This window comes from Phasianus colchicus, chromosome 9 (genome assembly GCF_987193195.1).
Source record: "Phasianus colchicus chromosome 9, bPhaCol1.hap1.1, whole genome shotgun sequence".
Classification (NCBI taxonomy): domain Eukaryota; kingdom Metazoa; phylum Chordata; class Aves; order Galliformes; family Phasianidae; genus Phasianus; species Phasianus colchicus.
In genome coordinates this window covers 11962935-11979533 of record NC_143444.1, presented here as the reverse complement: position 1 = coordinate 11979533, position 16599 = coordinate 11962935, and the positions used below count along the sequence as shown (strand labels likewise).

The following is a 16599-nucleotide window of genomic DNA, read 5'->3' as shown; positions in this document are numbered from 1 at the left end:
ATTAGAAAGCTGAATAGGTGTCTGTCATATCACTGCTTGTGTTTACTGAATACTCACAATGTTAGACAAGAGGGCATGTCTGAGGAATGTAAGCAAACATCCAAAGTTTATCAGGACTTTTGCTAGTGAGAAGTAGAAAATAACGTTTTTCCATACCCTCTGCCTTCCATTATCCCTCCAATTCTCTAGACTTTGCTCAAACTTCATGTATTTTATATTTTTCAACTTCTCTAGACACAGGTTAATTAAGAACAATTAAGAGTTGGAATGATCTTCATATGTCCGTATGATGGGTATCTGGTACACAGCTTTTTTTAAAAATCTCAGAAATAAAATGAGGAACACGCATATGCTAATGTAACTTTGTATACACTTTGGAGACAACTGAATCCTTTATAAAATGGGATAATGTTTTTAGTAGTCAGGCACTGGAACTGGCTGCCGAGGGAGATGGTGAAATCACCAACCCTGGAGGTGTTCAAGGAATGTTTAGATGCTGTACTGAGGGAAGTGATTTAGTGAGAAATATTGGTAATAGGTGGACGGCTGGACTGGATGATCTTAGAGGTCTTTTCCAACCTTGGTGATTCTATGATTTTCATAAAACACATGTCAGTCATATTTAAACACAATACTAGATGTCTGTTTTTGAGAAAATGTAAATCCTGGCATCTTTAGTAATCAAATCTAGCTTGGACCAGAAATCTACGTATATTTCTGGACAAAAAGCATATAAAAGTTAGGGCAAAAACTCTGCTGGTATTTAGAGAGTTTTGGAAAAGTTACTTATTGATCATTTGTGATCTATTTGTGATCATTTAAAGACAATAAAATGTTTAGGGCCTTTTGTGGAACTTGCAGACATTACAGAGAAAATGTTTGGTTAGGTGTGCAAATATCCTGTAAAATGACTTTTCCATCCTTATAATACATTTCATTCGAACGTGGCATTTTTAAATGATTATAAAGCAATATGGTTCTGCTGATAAAAGAGAGAAGGCCTAAGTACTCCTTACATAAGAGTCTTATTTAACCATCATATTCTGCAAGTAAGAATAATCTGAAATTGCATTCTTGGACTTTTCAGTTGTCTTCTTGTTTACTTTTGCACCTTTCTTGCCGAGCACTCGCACAGCAGCAACATACTGCTGATGCACATCTCTTACACTCAGTCCTTGCCTTTCTTCAGATTTTCAGTTACAACCTCACTGCTTCCTTATATGATGGATGTAATTTCATCCCTCTGGACTTTCTGAATATCTTTCTTCTGTCAGCCTATGGAACTCTGGATATTTTCTCAAAGTGTGAGACTATTATGATGCATTTGTTCTCTTTTGTCATATCTTTAATAATACTTTCAGCACTTCAAAAAAACAAAACACGCAACACCGAACCACCCTTTCATGTTCATCGTGGTTTTCCAGATGTCTTGTCTGCTGCCAATGGCATTGGTACCGTCCAAATCACAGCCTCTTCTTTTCTTGTTCCTTCTTATTTCAAGAAGACATTGGCTCTTTTTAATTTCTGTTCTTAAATCTCATCTGAAAACTTTCCCTTTTGATCTTACAAGTTTATTATTTTGGACTAGTCTGTCTGTTGGACTTGCAAAATATGCTAACAGTATTTTGTAGATGCAGTGACATGCTGGCATGCCCAGTGTGGATCTGCTGGGTACTGCTGTACTTGAGGTTGAGTGCAGAGGAAGGATCTCTTTTGGTTTTGGCTCTTAAGAGACAACCCTGTTATTCTGGGGGAGAACAAACCTTTTTACTTTCTTATTGTGGTCCAGTCTCCAGAATGAATATTGACTTTGCAGAGTTGAACCGTTCTCAATTATGCCTGAGCTGATGTTTACTTTTTCGTGAGAATAAAACCATTTAATATGCATGAGACCTTGGGCTGTCCTGCCCTGCATCGTGAACCTTCTTATCCTAGCTCATGAATTGACCTAAAAATTCCTCGTGTGAATCCCCACTGGGGCAGACCCAAAAGACTTTATGTGCGTGTCCAAAGTAAAGGGACTTGATGCAGACAGAAATTTGTAGTACAGATTTGAAGAAACATCAATATGTTGGTGTTGGAGTGCATGTATGAGATCTGCATTGTGTTACCAATGGTTATGGAGTGAAGAGACAATTTTAGAAAACATGGTTGTTTCAAAATGTGGTTCACATGGTTCACATAGAGACTGGATGTGAAGGCATTGCTCTTCTGAGATGGGAAGTGGGATGTGGTAAGCAGTGAAAAAATGCTCAGGCCAAATCTTCGGCCGCTCTATTTCTTAATGGAAGTTCTTCCATCATAAATGGTCATTGCTGAATGAAGGCCCTCAGTGATAATAGTAATTTAGGCTGGAAGTAAGAAAAGCAATGTTTTGTTTATAAAAAGTCAATAAATGTTCTTAATTTGTGATAAATTTTATCAGAGCAGAAAGTTTGTACGTACCCTTTAATTTACAGAAGCATAAAGGTTTTAAAAGTGCCACAAAAACCTGTGATACTTTAAAACCAAATTTATCGAATTGCTTTTCTGCTGATGTTTTGAAGGAAAACAATTAAGATGAGCTAATGCACGCATAAGTGCTAAATATTGGAAGCAATCAGAGGCACCATCACGACAGTAATCCAACCCCAGGGGTCAGGCTGTTCACTGGTAATTTTAGTGTGAGGAAACTGACTAGCTAACCTTCTGGGAAAAACTGCCAGCCCTTCATCACCAGCCCAGGGTGTACTGTGCCATATTCATTAAAAAAAAAAACAGCTGACAAACCCAAGTAAAACGTCTCTGTTACTGAGATGCAAACAGAATAGTTTTCCAATCTACTTCTTCTGGAATCATATTTCTAATCACGTCAACCTTTTTATTGTTTCAACTGCAAGGTTTGGTTATGGCCCCACATGTTCAGTGACATTCTGTATTATTTATAACAACATTTTGATGTATCATTTTCAATGCAAAAAAAAAAAAAATAAAAAAAGTCAGTGACACATGTGAGTTCCTTTATATAGATGAACCAAAAAAGAAGAAAACAAAACCCTACATCATTTCCATACCCTCAGCCTCCACTTACAGTTAGGATCGAGGTTGCCCCTATTGTTTGTTAAGATATGAATAACAGCACATTTGCAACCTGTGATCCGATTTTACTGTGGGAATAAAGCAAGATCAAAATAATAAGTTAAGGCAGCATGGTGGTTCTCACCCCATCAGCAGCCTATTTTAAATAAAGGTAACAAATTAGCATTAAAAGCTCTCCACAACAATGTGTGCTGAAATCAGGCTGGATGCTCAGTGACCTCTGCAGAGAAAAGAAAATGTAATACACGACTTTCTAGCGCCCCTAGAAACTGCTGGGATTGTTAATTATGTCACTACAGCTTTTCAGAGGTGGAACCAGCATGACTCAAGAAAATAATAAAATGACAAAAAGAGAGGCAAAAAAAAAAAAAAAAAAAAAAAAGCTCCAAGACGAGAGTGTTGCAAGAGGAGAATGGTTTGCTCCAGTACTGGACTTGAAGGGGTTGCCCTCTTCAGCACAATGGGATCCAGCTTCCCTGCTGCGTCCTCTGAAGTGGCTCATTGCAGAGTGGTAATATTATATCTTAATAAGCATAACACTGTGAACTGAGGCATATTTTTAAGTTGGACACATGGGAGGGAAACATATCAGAGCAGAGCTATGTTATTTTTAATGATGCATGTGTTTGTCTTGTAAGTGTGTCAGAAGAAAAGGAACAGGTCTAGGGTTTCTTCTCACCATGTCTTATGTAGGATAAGCGCTCTGAATGCCTCTCTAAGTGACATTAGTGATCCTTGATATTACTAGTGACATAGGGCAGTCAGGACTACACTTGGCACCTCACATTCTTTTCTACTATTTGTGTACATCAAAGCTATCCTTTAGATGAAGTGCCTTAAAAACTACAAAGATAGTTTTCATTAGATAAAAAAAGATTATAATGAGAGTCTCTGTCCTTTTGCCAAATGTACTTAAATATATGGTATAGATGACAGGAGTTGTGCTCTGCAGGAAAACATATTTCCTTTTACATTCATCTATAAGATTGATCTTGTGGGGTAGGATGGGTAACTGCCATGCATATACTGTTCTGCAGCCTGTACCACTCACCCCTTGTTCATAATATCAAAACCAGCATTAGAGAAAAAATATTTGTGGTGAAATTCCAAAGGGCATCTTGAATTTCAATTTATATCAGTAATAGTTTTTTTAATAAGTCTTGGGTCAAGATGTATCAGAGAACTATTTTCCACAGTGCACAGAAAGTATATTCTGTCTTTGTGACATGAGTAGATCTAGTCTTACGTCCAGCAGCCAGCTGAGGCTGCTTGTCTATTATAGTCTCTTCCACCATTCCTAACAAATGAACAAATAACTAGATGCCCTGTGAAACATTTTAAATAGCACGGTCTCCTCGAAAAACTTACTGACAGAGACAGGTTCAATCCAGATCAAGGGGACCTACTTTGGGGTAGAGATCAATAGTGGCCACTGCCTTTTTTACTGTTTGGTTGTTGTTTTTTGGGGTTGTTTTTTTTTTTTTTTTTTGTATTTGTTTTTGTTTGTTTTCTAAGAGGAGGTAAGGATTATGGTGAATAAAGTAAAGCAGAAAACAAGCAATCCATGAACTCAAGTATATCCTTCTTATTAAACCTTATTGTGCTCTTAAATCAGTAGCAGAAGCTTTTGCTATGAACTCTTATGCAAGAGGCTTTCTAAAAAGCATTTAAAAATATATATTAGCTAGGAACCACTTTGTCCACAAATTCTGAAAGAGCTGAAAGTACCTTCTGAAAAGGAACCAGTGTATTTGAAAAGGAACCAATATATTTCATGTCAGAGTAAATTAGCTGCTATTTTTTACTTCTGAAGTGTTTGATCAAAATCTAGTGCTGAACACAAGTGTCCTGAATTAATTCTATTTAGAGTGCTCCTGTTGGTTACAAACCGAATCCTGTGACCTGGATCATATAGTACTAACCACCCCATTTTCCTGCAATCTTCTCTGGCATATGCATGAGAATTCCTTGTTTCCAGCACCAGCTGGAGGCGCTAAGGTCATGTTCTGATGTTTGGAAATAATGTGTAGGGGTTGTATGAGTTAGACAGATCAAAACTATATTTGCTTTCATTTATTCTATTGAAATAGCATTATCTACTCTTATTTTCTTAAGAATAAAAATGCTAATTAAGAAGATGGAATAGTTGCCAAGATCAAATCATTCCAATAATGGGAAATAATATAACTGAATTTGACAAGTGTTAGGAAGTAATGTTAGCATTATTGCTACAATATTCTCCATAGCCTTTGGCGAGGTCCAGGAATTCAGCCTACAATATAATCAATCCTTTACAATCCACAAGCATTAAATTCATCATTAAAATGTTGTTCTACCCTTCCCAAACCTTCTGTGTAACAAGCCTCTCAGTAAGATGAAAGGCATTTGTTACTGAGAACAGCCTTAAGGAAAGCAAAAAGAGCAAATCTGGAAAACATATTCATATTTTTCTGGAAATGGGTACTATTCATAAAACATTTAGTGAGTTCAAGGTCAACTTGTTCTCCTTCTGTGTACTATTCATAACTGGCATTTGACAACTCAGTGACAGTCAATCTAGCAGCTGAACTGAATATACTGGGTCATCTCATTTAAATAAATGCTAAATCTTCATTGTGGGATGATAACAAAACCAAGAACAACAAAAACCTTTCCTGTTTCCAACATTGCAGTTAAAATTTAACAAATACTGTTACGAAAAAGAGGGAATAGCTGTAACGTCAGTGAAAGGGGGCTACTTGAGCAAGCATATTTGTAAATGACAAGAGATTATGGTCCTTCACAACATAGTGTGTGCTTTCTTCATGTTTAAGTGAAACTTTGTCATCCTGAGAGTCCCAAAGCTTATTGTATTTTGCAGTATAGTCTGTCTGAGAAATGACACAATGGCAATAAGAAATTGACATTTTGCAGTTACAGCTACCCTGGGTTTGCCTTGTCTTTTCACCCTTTACACAAGACCACTCTGAAGTCTGTTCCCAATAGTGACAGTATCTCAATATGCTCTGTCATTCAGTAAGCGATACCCCATGGTGGCTCTTGCCCTGCTGAAAATTCATGGTGCTACCTTCCTTGAATTGGAATAATGAGATTTTCATTTGACTTCAGAGCTAGTGAAAAAAGTAACTTGGGGAGCCAAAAAGGCATATGTTTTGGAAATCCTGAGAATCTTGAATTTTGTTGCAGTGCAAACTGTGAGGCTCAGTCCCTTTGTAATTCCAGTATTATTTCTCCCTGTAACTGCACCATGAATCTTAATTTAAATAATTTGTTCTCTGTGCATCTTTAATCTGAAAACCTCCTAACTGAACAAACAATAATCTGATACACAGGATACGGCTGAAGACAGATAGTCCTAAGCAGCAAGCTCTTACATTCTGTCCACCATTTCCAAATTGCTCAGCTATTTCTAATGTAGTGAAAGCGCATATATTGCCAAATGCTTTCTCTGTTCCATCAAGATATGCAATGAAAAACAACTAGGAGCTGTTTTGTGGGTAGGTTCATGGATTAAAGATTAACTATAAACTGAAAGGAGTATCAAGTTCATGTTATATTTTGTTCCTTTTTGGAAACCGTTACCTGGTTTTGCTTTTAAAGCTGCCACAGGTTTTCAACAGGATTCTTACTCTGAGAGCCCCATATCTTTCATCAGCTCGCACCCACTGAATGACTACCGTAGAAGTTAGTGTCAAATTCTTCTGCAGACATTCAGCTGGACTCTGTACAAGGATTCAGTTGAACAGTCTCGCTGGAGGAATGACATTACCTCCTGCACTGTTTGCTTTTCAAATATCAGCTACAAATATTTGGAATATCCTCATTATTTAACATTTTAGATCTCTTCCCAAATTTTGCAAGGTATTTTAGAAGTGGCTTTCTGCCTACAATTACAATGTCTGCCTGCAGTCCAGGAAGACAGCTGACAAGCACAGTGAGTCTTGCTCTATCTTTGGAAACATCTGCTGTTTCATTTCCATGATGCACAGTGATGTGCTGTTCCAAAAGGAAGAACGAATCTGGCACAAGAGGCATCAGATTCTGGTTATTTATTATGATACTGAAGTTGGGATTCCTCTAATCCAACTCTTCTAAATCACCCTTTGGTGGTACATCTCTCTTGAATAAATGGCTCTGAAAGACTTGCTTAATGCTTTTCTGATGGACAGACCATTTGCCAAGGCAAGGACTCCCATATCTAACACAGCTTCCTTTTCTGATCTTCCTCCAAGTCATTTCTTCTTTTCAAAAGAGAAGCATGTAGGCATTGTAACCCTAATGTGGAGGCAAAGCAAGTAAATTAAATGCTGGGATTTGCCTTTGAGGAGTCTCTAAATTCAAGGTGAGGTGCTAGTGATCTGTGAGAAGGTTTGCCTTACTTCATGTTCTGCAAAGCACTCACACAGAAGCCCACCTGTTTTCTAACATATGAAAGCCAATATGTGTATTAAGGAGAAGTGCCCTATAATGAGTCAGGAAAATTTGGCAATTTTTTTTTCAAGAGAATGGCAGAAGAAATGCTTCTTTTAGAAAATCCTGTAAAATAAATTGAGCAAAAAACTTGCATGAAGAGTCTTAGTAGTGTTCTCTGGTTAGGTGAAGCAAATGATTGTCAGCTGTCTTTGGTAGTTGGGATAGTTTTGATTCTTTGTTCATTTGACCAAAGAATAGGCCTTGTCATAGATATTTCCACGGTGATCAACTGCTGGTCAGCTCTGAACTCAGCTCTAAACTATCTACCCTTGCAGTCTGACCCAGCACCATTATTCTTATGGATATTTGTTTCCATGAAAACACAGAAGGTAAACCTTGGATAGGTTCGGAATCAGATTGTGTGTTTTTGTTCATTTCAGTAATTGTTGTTAATAGCAAATTTAAATTGGAGCCAAAAGAATGCAAAGATTCTTAGGAAAATGGAGCATTTTTGCATGGAGCTGTTTGGGGTCTGGATAGATCTCCTGAGTTTGTCTGTTTTCAGTCACATGAAGTGCACAGAAATTTTGTACAATGTTGAAGAAATATTATTTTGAGAACCATTCCTACTAACCTGTATTTAAAGCTCACTCAAGCATTCACTGTGTAGAAGATTTGCAATATATATGTAACTTTTAGAGCACTGTAGGCCAGGAATTCTTAAATTTAAAAGGAGGGGTCAGGAGAGCTGCCTATTTCTACAGAGGAGAGATTTCGTTTTTCTCTTAAATTTGGGTATTGGTGGAGTCTTTCTTCAGCAGAACTAAGGAGGAGTACAGTTAATTTGATTTAATTTAATTTGTCAGATTTCTGAAGCTCTTGGATCAAAACTGCAAAAATCCCACTCTTTCATGAGATGAGCTGAAAATAATACAATATAGTTGAATATAACAACTTTTTTTTTTTGTCCTAAATGTTATGTCAGGGCTTTCTATCAATAATTTAGCTCTAATCTAAGATATTCTGGCAAATAAAATAGAGTATTTCAAAGCACGAATGATCAGCACAGATACATTTTAAAAAATATCAGTCCCACTGTTTACTGCATTGAAGAGTGAAAGAAACCTGAGGGTGAAAAATACAACAGTGCAAGGTTTTAAGCTTGGAAGGAAAAATGATTAACGTTTAAAACAGCTGGACTTCTAGCCTGGAATATGTCTTAATTATTCCATAGCTTTTTTTCTGATGTTGTAAACCAACTAACAACGGATAAGAAGTGCTAAAAAGAAATCTCTTTAATGGCAAAAAAAAAAAAAAAAAAGCTTTATGCAAGAAATCTGTAACAAGTGTAGTATGTAATTATGAAATGGGCTGTGCCAAGGTAACGCGCTCCAAAACAGAGCTAGAGATGAAAAAATACAAAGAATTATTTCTTAAATCTCATTTAAGATACACAAAAGATTCAATACCTTGAAAAACACCACAAATTTGTCCTGAGGTGAAATGCTAAAATGATGGGAAAAGCATTTATTGTCAGATGACTGTAAATCCCTGCATTTCATGAAAGAATATTTCATGATTTTTTTTTTCTTTTAATAATTTGTTACATATTTGCTTGCATAATTCAACGGAGGGTTACATCTTCACCTTTTAAACATCCTGCAGTAGCATTCTTCAACTATCCTTAAAGGAAGGAGTGATAGCTTATACCAGTGATATTTAAGAGGCATTTTGGGAGAGCTCTGGGGCCACCTCAGCAGTGTGGAGTAGTACATTTCCTAGGGCCCCATTAAACAAGACATACAGAGACACAGCATTTGAGGTAAGCTTCAGTCTACATGTGTTTGCATTTCCAAAAGTGATACTGTATACCTGTGATGAGAAAATGCAGACGATGATTTAGGTATCTGCATGTTGTGATAGTTTAGCGTATTCCAAGAGAGGCAATACAATATTACAATTAAAATGTATATACTACATCTATTGCATTTCTGATTCTGTTGCATCTGACTCAACCTTGCCTTGGTAGTTAGTAAAAATCTCTAAAAACCCCAAATTGACCTGATGCTAGTGTAAACTATGAAAGTAATATTGACCCAGTTCCTTCACCAGCCTCAAAGCAAATAATCCCAGCATAGGATTCTTTCTCCAGAGGAGAATAATCAGTGTATTGGTGAAATATGGGAACTGAATGTACCAGGTAGTACTGATGAGCCTCCTCCTTCACCATCATTGCACCAAAGAAGAATGGTGAATTTTCAAGTTCATAGTATTGCTTTCCTTCTCTTGCTCCAACACTTTACTAACTTTTGAGGTGGCAGAAGATGTGACTTAATAAATATTGGTGTGGGTATGATGCTAAGGTAGGATTTTTGTTTCTTCATTCTTTTGCTAAGGGAGGCTGAATGGACTTACAAAGATGGATAGGTGAAGTGAAGTAGAACATTACTGAATAATCTTCAACCTTGAATGAGGAAAATGAGTTACAGGTTGCCAATGTTTCACTGACATCCATGTTGAGAGATGTAAAAACATTCAAAACTCCCTGTAAGATAGAAAGTTAAGGGGCTCCACAGCTCCATTTAGGAAGGTAGCCCTGATGGCCGTAAGGATGTCAGGGTTCCAACTCACCTGTCCCTGTGAGGCTTCAGTGGAGAGGCTCTGCCTGGTATGTGAAGGAGCAACAAGGTGCATTTGCTGAGTTCTCAGAGCCAAAGATAGCACTGACTTAGAAGTTTCATGTAAAATGAGTAAAACACAACTCTGTGTTTCTTAATTTCTGCAGTAATTTAATGATTATGTTTCTGAAAGAAAGAACGCATCTTTATTTTCATAATTAACAGGAAATGCATGTTATACATTAAATGTGACACAAGAGAGATGAATTATGCAGTAAGCTCCGTGTGTGCTGATCAGCACAAAGCCCAAGGCACATTCAGCAGAGTTTCTATGAAGATCTGTAATGAGTTTCAAGTACATCATTTCCTGATGGAGGGTAAGAAAACATCCATCAATGCTAATTTTCCCACAATTTTTAGCTTTTTATGAATACTTTACAGCGTATAAAAAAAGATGAATTTCTAAAGTGCAACTTGAGAAAACTCTCTTAGTAATTAGAGAACATTCCTAGCCAAAACTAATGAAAACTGAACCTTAAGCATGGGGTTGGTTCAGAGTTGATTTTGAAGAATCTGGAGGTGTTGAAGTCAAGAGTTCTGAAGAGCTTTCAGAGATAAATGCTAAACTGCTTTGAATGGAGGGTAGCTCAGTGTCTGAAATGCATATGTATTTGGACCATAAGCACGCATTGATAAATGCATCAATGCAGAGCAGAAGGTATGCAGTCATTCTCAGTGTGTGTAAAATAATAATACAAGGATGAAATCAGTATTTTTTCTGCCACACCTCTATTACAGCAAGAAGGTCAACTGCTATACTCTCTGCTCAGTAAAGCTTGCTCTTATTGGAAGCACTGTTAACTGTCTGTCTTCTTACGTCTCTTTGTTATATGAAATGAAAGCTCTCTTAGGTTCCCGCTATGCTTTAATGATAGCTTTTTAGTGATAGATGATATCTTGTAAAAATAGAATTTAAAGTTAACAGTCATGTTTTTTAACGCCGATTTCTTTTCAACCTCTTTCACTTGAACCATAAGGTTCAAGTAGATTTTGTTTAATTATACAATTGTAAAAAGTCATGATCTATTGAAGGCAGGAGACTGAACAACAATAAACAAAGTGCAGTTATAAATTTAAAAATGATAATCTCTCTTGGTAATTATAGTCACTTGAATAATGCACAAACTTTAAATTATTCTCTGCCAAACATTTCAGCTACTCAGCCAAGACAGAAACAAGTCTATAGTCCTGGATGACCAAGTTACAAATGGTAAGTAATCACAGTGGATTATTTTGTATTTCTACAAATAAATAATGTCTGTTTTTTACATCATCTATCCAATGATCACTAGATAACAGTGATGGGATTTCTCATTATACAGTGTTAGGAACAAAAGCTAGTCTAGGTTTGATTCAAGTAGGTGAAAATAAGTCATTCCACTCTGATAATAATAGAGAACTATTCAGCGATGCAATAGGGAACAAGAAAATAGTACTGAATATTATTCACTTCTTTTTCAAGCAAGTAAAGCTTGTGTAGTCTATTATCATGTCTGTTGTCCAGTATGTTATGTTAGTGTGTCAAGTGCTCATACCGGATCTTAAATTGTGCTGGAAAGCTCAAGAGTATATCAACATTGGCAGCATAAAAATGTCTTCTCTTTGATCATTCAGGCTTTCCATCACCCTAGGTGGTCCTAACTAATAAGGAACTGTGATCCTCTTTACTATTTGATTCCAGTAGCTGTGCAACAGACCACATGCAATTAGTGCTGGCCATTATTGTTTTAGTCAAATGCTAAAACACTTAGTTACGGATTCACTATCTTGTCTGTAAATCAGTTCTTTTTAACCGCATATTTATAAATCGTGTCACTCTGTGCACGGGAGCCAGTATTTCTTTCTCTCTTAAGCATTTACAAATGTGATATCTTTTGGATATTTTTAACCTTAAGGCGAAAAAGCGTGCAAGTGTTTTAATATAAGTAGCATATGTTACTGAGTAGGAGCCTTGCTCTAAAGTTCCATGCAAATATATAGGATGAACAAATATATATAGTATAACAAAATTAATCTTCAGTTTTCTCCAGATAAGAAGTTAGGATGTGGGATCACAGTCACAATCCCTGTGGAACAGGGATGGATGTGTGTTTTGTTTAGATACTAGGGTTTATTGATAAAGAGAGAGAGGCTGATGGCAAAATCCATTAGCATGATGATAATTACTGAATTTTTGAAAGAGTTTCAAGCAGCTGCAACTGGGAAGATTTTCTACTTATTTCTTTTCCATATTTAAAAAAAACATATCTGAATTTGAGAATGAGGAAGTTGGCAAGGGAAAAATAAGAGATGACTTGTGGGTACACACCTGGTCTCCATAGAAAGCTCTGGCCTCCTCCTGCACAGGTTACAAGTTTTCATTTGCTGACCTCACAATTTTGGAAAACGTGTGTTTTTGTGATGAGTTCACAGTGAGGTAAATGTTTCAGCTACATAAGTCGCAGAAAGCTATTGCATGCAAAAATAATTCCTATCTTTGAGGTTTATGATAGTAACCTTCTCAAATCTTGAGTAGGTAGCAGCACGTGTTGTAGTTTCCTCAGTCCATGCTGTGTAATGTCTGGTGATTCAGAGGCTCTGGATGATCACTGGTTCCTGCTGTAGCATCTATAGCACCTGTGGCTGACTTCACCCTTATTCTCAGTCTATTGGGATACTTTATTAGGCTGGATTACCAGGTAGTAGGTCTTTCTGGCTTTCTGAATGTCTCATGCAGGGTGCCAGCAATCTGCATCTTTATGCACCAGTCCTAACCCTAATCTTTATCCACTAATTTTCAGGACTAGTCGGCTGAAAAAAAAATAAACCGTATAGTTTCCTTGCTATCCAGTCCTTTAATTCCACATACCCCTTAGAGTTTGAGTTAAAAGCCACTGGTAGTTAATGTTAATGCAACATACAAATTTAAGACTTCCTTCCATTTTGGTATATATAGATATATGGAGTTTAAATATTTGTAAAAGAGATAGACTTAACAGAAGAAAAATGCCTGCCCTAAGAGAGGAATGACACAATAGATTTGCTATAAACTGCTTAGGATCACTTAATACCAATGAATTAAAAATCAGATAGTCAGTGAGGGCTATAATTTACACTACAGAGGTTATAAGGCCTTCTGTGTTCATATTTACAAAGAAAGTATTAAACTACAGTGATTTTTGATTTTTTTCTTCCCACCAGGGAGAAATGTGAAACTCAATTTTACCCCCGATTGGTAAGGTGCTAATTTGTCTGACAAGTTGCTGGAATCTCAGCATGTTTGAGGTATCCTTGATGTATCAACACCTTCATGCTGAATGAAGGATGCCTTTAATGTGTAAATGTTTAGTACATATCCTATATCTCATTAGCCAAGAATTGTACAAACCACACAGAGGCAAGAAGGGTCAGAAGCAAGGTCCAGCCAAGGAAATCATCTTTTATGTTCTAATTAAATGAGCAAACATTTGGAATACATCTCATTTGCAAATAGTTCATCAAAAAAATATACTTGATGTTCACTGACTAGCTTGTGTCCTAAAGGCCTGACGAGTCTGATATCCAGTGGTGCATCCTGAATCAGTGCCATGTTGCAATGTTGATGTTTCACTTATCTTGCTGTGTGCAATATTTAAATATTTATTAAGAATAGTAGACGTTTAGTTTCTTTGACTCTTGTGAAAATGCAAACATTCCTAAAGAATATGAAACAATTTCCTAGGGAATTTCCACCCCCTTTTGAATGAAAGGTGGAATTTCAAGTTTTATTTCAAAAGTATAACAACATCAAAAATAGCCAAGCCAGTGAAAAGCAGGTACTTTAAGGAAAAGCTGTTAGAAATGTTTGCATCTGCATTAGGCTGTGGCTTGTGTGCATAGGAGAGGGCTGCTAGTTAAGGGGAGAAAGCTCTGCTAGATGTCCTCCAGTGGGACTTTTCTTTCTGTGAGGTGAGAAATGTGACAGCTCTGAATGATGAACTGTAAAGAACCAACAAAAACCACACTGTCTTACTTTCTGGGGTTTGCTTGGCTGAAGGACATGGCTGTACACACTCTCAGCTGCTTTATCTGTGCCACTGTCTTTCTTTGAGCCCATTGCAGTGGGTGAAAGCCTATGGGAAATGAGTGATCTTATTTGTTTTGCAGAGATTGCATTAAACATAATTATGAAAGGAGACTTAAAACTGTGAAACGTAGACAGAAATCTGCTGAAAGTTATCTTAAGTATTCCCAGCTTTAGGAATTTTTTAAAAAATCCCCTTGTGACAATCTTGACTACGTGTAACTCAAGGGAGGAAACATATTTTCAATACTCTGATTGAAAAATGGGTCTTGTTTGTAGTGTTGGTGAGATGCATAAAAATTATCTGCATCTACTTCCTTGTTATGCAAGTTTTGAAAGAGTATTTAAATAAATCCCCATGATGTGTTTATGAAATTTTGCAAATTCCTTCTTCTAGCCAAATGGTATTTTTCTTCTTTAAAATTTTCAGAACAGCTCCCTCTGCTCTGCGCTGGAGCTGAGCAAATTGTTGGGCACCTGCCCCTGTAAGGAGGGACTTTTAAGCCTTGGACGGTGTCCATCCAGGATGGCCTCATCCCACCTCCATGGGCTCCACCTGCCCCCACTGCCTTCCCTTCTCCATTGCTCAGCAGCAATCAAATAGCTGGAAGTGCTAATTATTGCTGCCCCACAGCCCCAGCACATTCATATGACCCTGGGCACATTCATATGATGCAAAATTGAGTGGCATTTGTCAGTGAGTTGAAGCAGTGTCCTCATCCTGTATATCAGCTAATTCCTTCTTTTTGCTTCTCTTTTCCAGAGGTTGATCTATCTGAACTGCTGAAACTTGATGACTTGCAATCAACAGTCTGTAGAACAATAAGGTCAACAGTGTAAAGATGTGGATTTTTTTCTGCCTCTGAATGCAGGCTGCTGTGCTGGGCCAATGAGGTGAGTCTGACTTTAGTTGACTCCCCAATAGAAGAACAGAGTGCAAGGAAAGAGATTAAAGATACCTGAAGATATGTTGAGCTGTTAATACAGCACTCACTTCTTGTATCTACAAGGGGCAAGTTTGGCTGCATGACCTTCTGACAAATGTCATTTTCTTGTTAAATCAATGATGGGACCCTTTGACTGGAGATTGGTTTTCTAAGACCCACAGTCTACACTGCAACCTTGCAGAATGATCAGGAGCATGTACCAGCACAATCACAAGACAAGTATTTCCTGTGAAGGTGAAAGAACACTTAATTATTTTTTTTTTAAATACCAGTAAGATTATACTTATTTGTTCCATACAGCTAGGATTGTTAATGGGATTACATGCTTTGATATGAAATACAAGTTTGGATTTAATTCTAAGAGGAACTAAACCTGGATCTTAAGCTAAATCCAGTGCTGGCAGCTCTGGACAGTATGGGTAACCTCTGTGGGGGATGGGGGGGGAGCACATAATTACTCATAGCACAGAAACTGACATCACACTTACCTGTGGTCCAGACTGCCCACTTCTCAGTGGATCAATGCTGGATTATACAGCCATATTTAATCTTGCTCCTCTGATTGCAAGGGGATCTCACCATAGCTTGATTACACCCAAATTCATGTTGCACTCAAAAATAAAAAAAAGATAAGGACTGGCATATGCATAACCCTATGGGGTGCTGCTTGAGGTATTCAGAAGCAATACAGACAGCTACATCCACATCAGTGTGTGTCTGTTATTTTCTGTCTAAATAACAGGGAAGATATCTGTGACATTTGGAAAAAGAAAAAAAAAAAAAGATGAATTTGCCCAATATGTTTGCAGGGATACGGGATAACAGTACTGCATGGATGGAATAGCAGGGAGTGCCTGGGTCAGCGGGTGAGTGGCAGAGCTGTGTGGGGATGGTTGTATGGGGCCACTCACAGCACTGCCCCAGCCCATGGGTTGGACAGGCAGGGTGAGCTATTCTTAGTCAAGAACTTCATACAGAACCCAGCCCTTAGAAAAAAAGTCCAAAATTGCTTTTTGACAAAAAGATTGAGGCTTCTTATGTGGTTTGAGTCTGTCATCTGATGAACAGATTGTCCCAGAAGTTATTGCTAATGTGACTACTGAGTGCTGTGGCATGCATTCCAAATTCACAAGGCAAATCACAAACAAACCAGCCATAGCAGCTGAGTGACCTGGGTGTCTGTCTTGCTGGTGAAAACTCTGGGTTTGTTAACTGTGATCACAAAGTTGCTGTAGGCTTCACATAAATTAACTGTGTTGGTTTCAAATTCACGCTCCTAATGTCTATTTACTATTAAATCATTCGGCGCATTAGTGTCTGTAGCGATAATACAATAAGGACAAGCATTCACAGATCTAACTTCAATTTGACTATCTGTACTGAAATCAGTGAGATGCAGAAAAACTTAAGAATGCTTATATATCTTGTGATTGTTCTGTTC

General features: G+C 37.4%; 1 long non-coding RNA gene across 1 annotated transcript in view; it reads left to right on the top strand.

Annotated features, from left to right (window-relative positions):
• The window catches only part of LOC116230390 (uncharacterized), a 107669-nt gene that overhangs the window by 84123 nt on the left and 6947 nt on the right, over positions 1 to 16599 (top strand). Inside the window, exons 6-8 of the long non-coding RNA XR_016469151.1 lie at positions 10335 to 10486; positions 11325 to 11379; positions 14975 to 15105. This is a non-coding gene — a long non-coding RNA (uncharacterized LOC116230390). The remainder of the gene's footprint in view (positions 1 to 10334; positions 10487 to 11324; positions 11380 to 14974; positions 15106 to 16599) is intronic.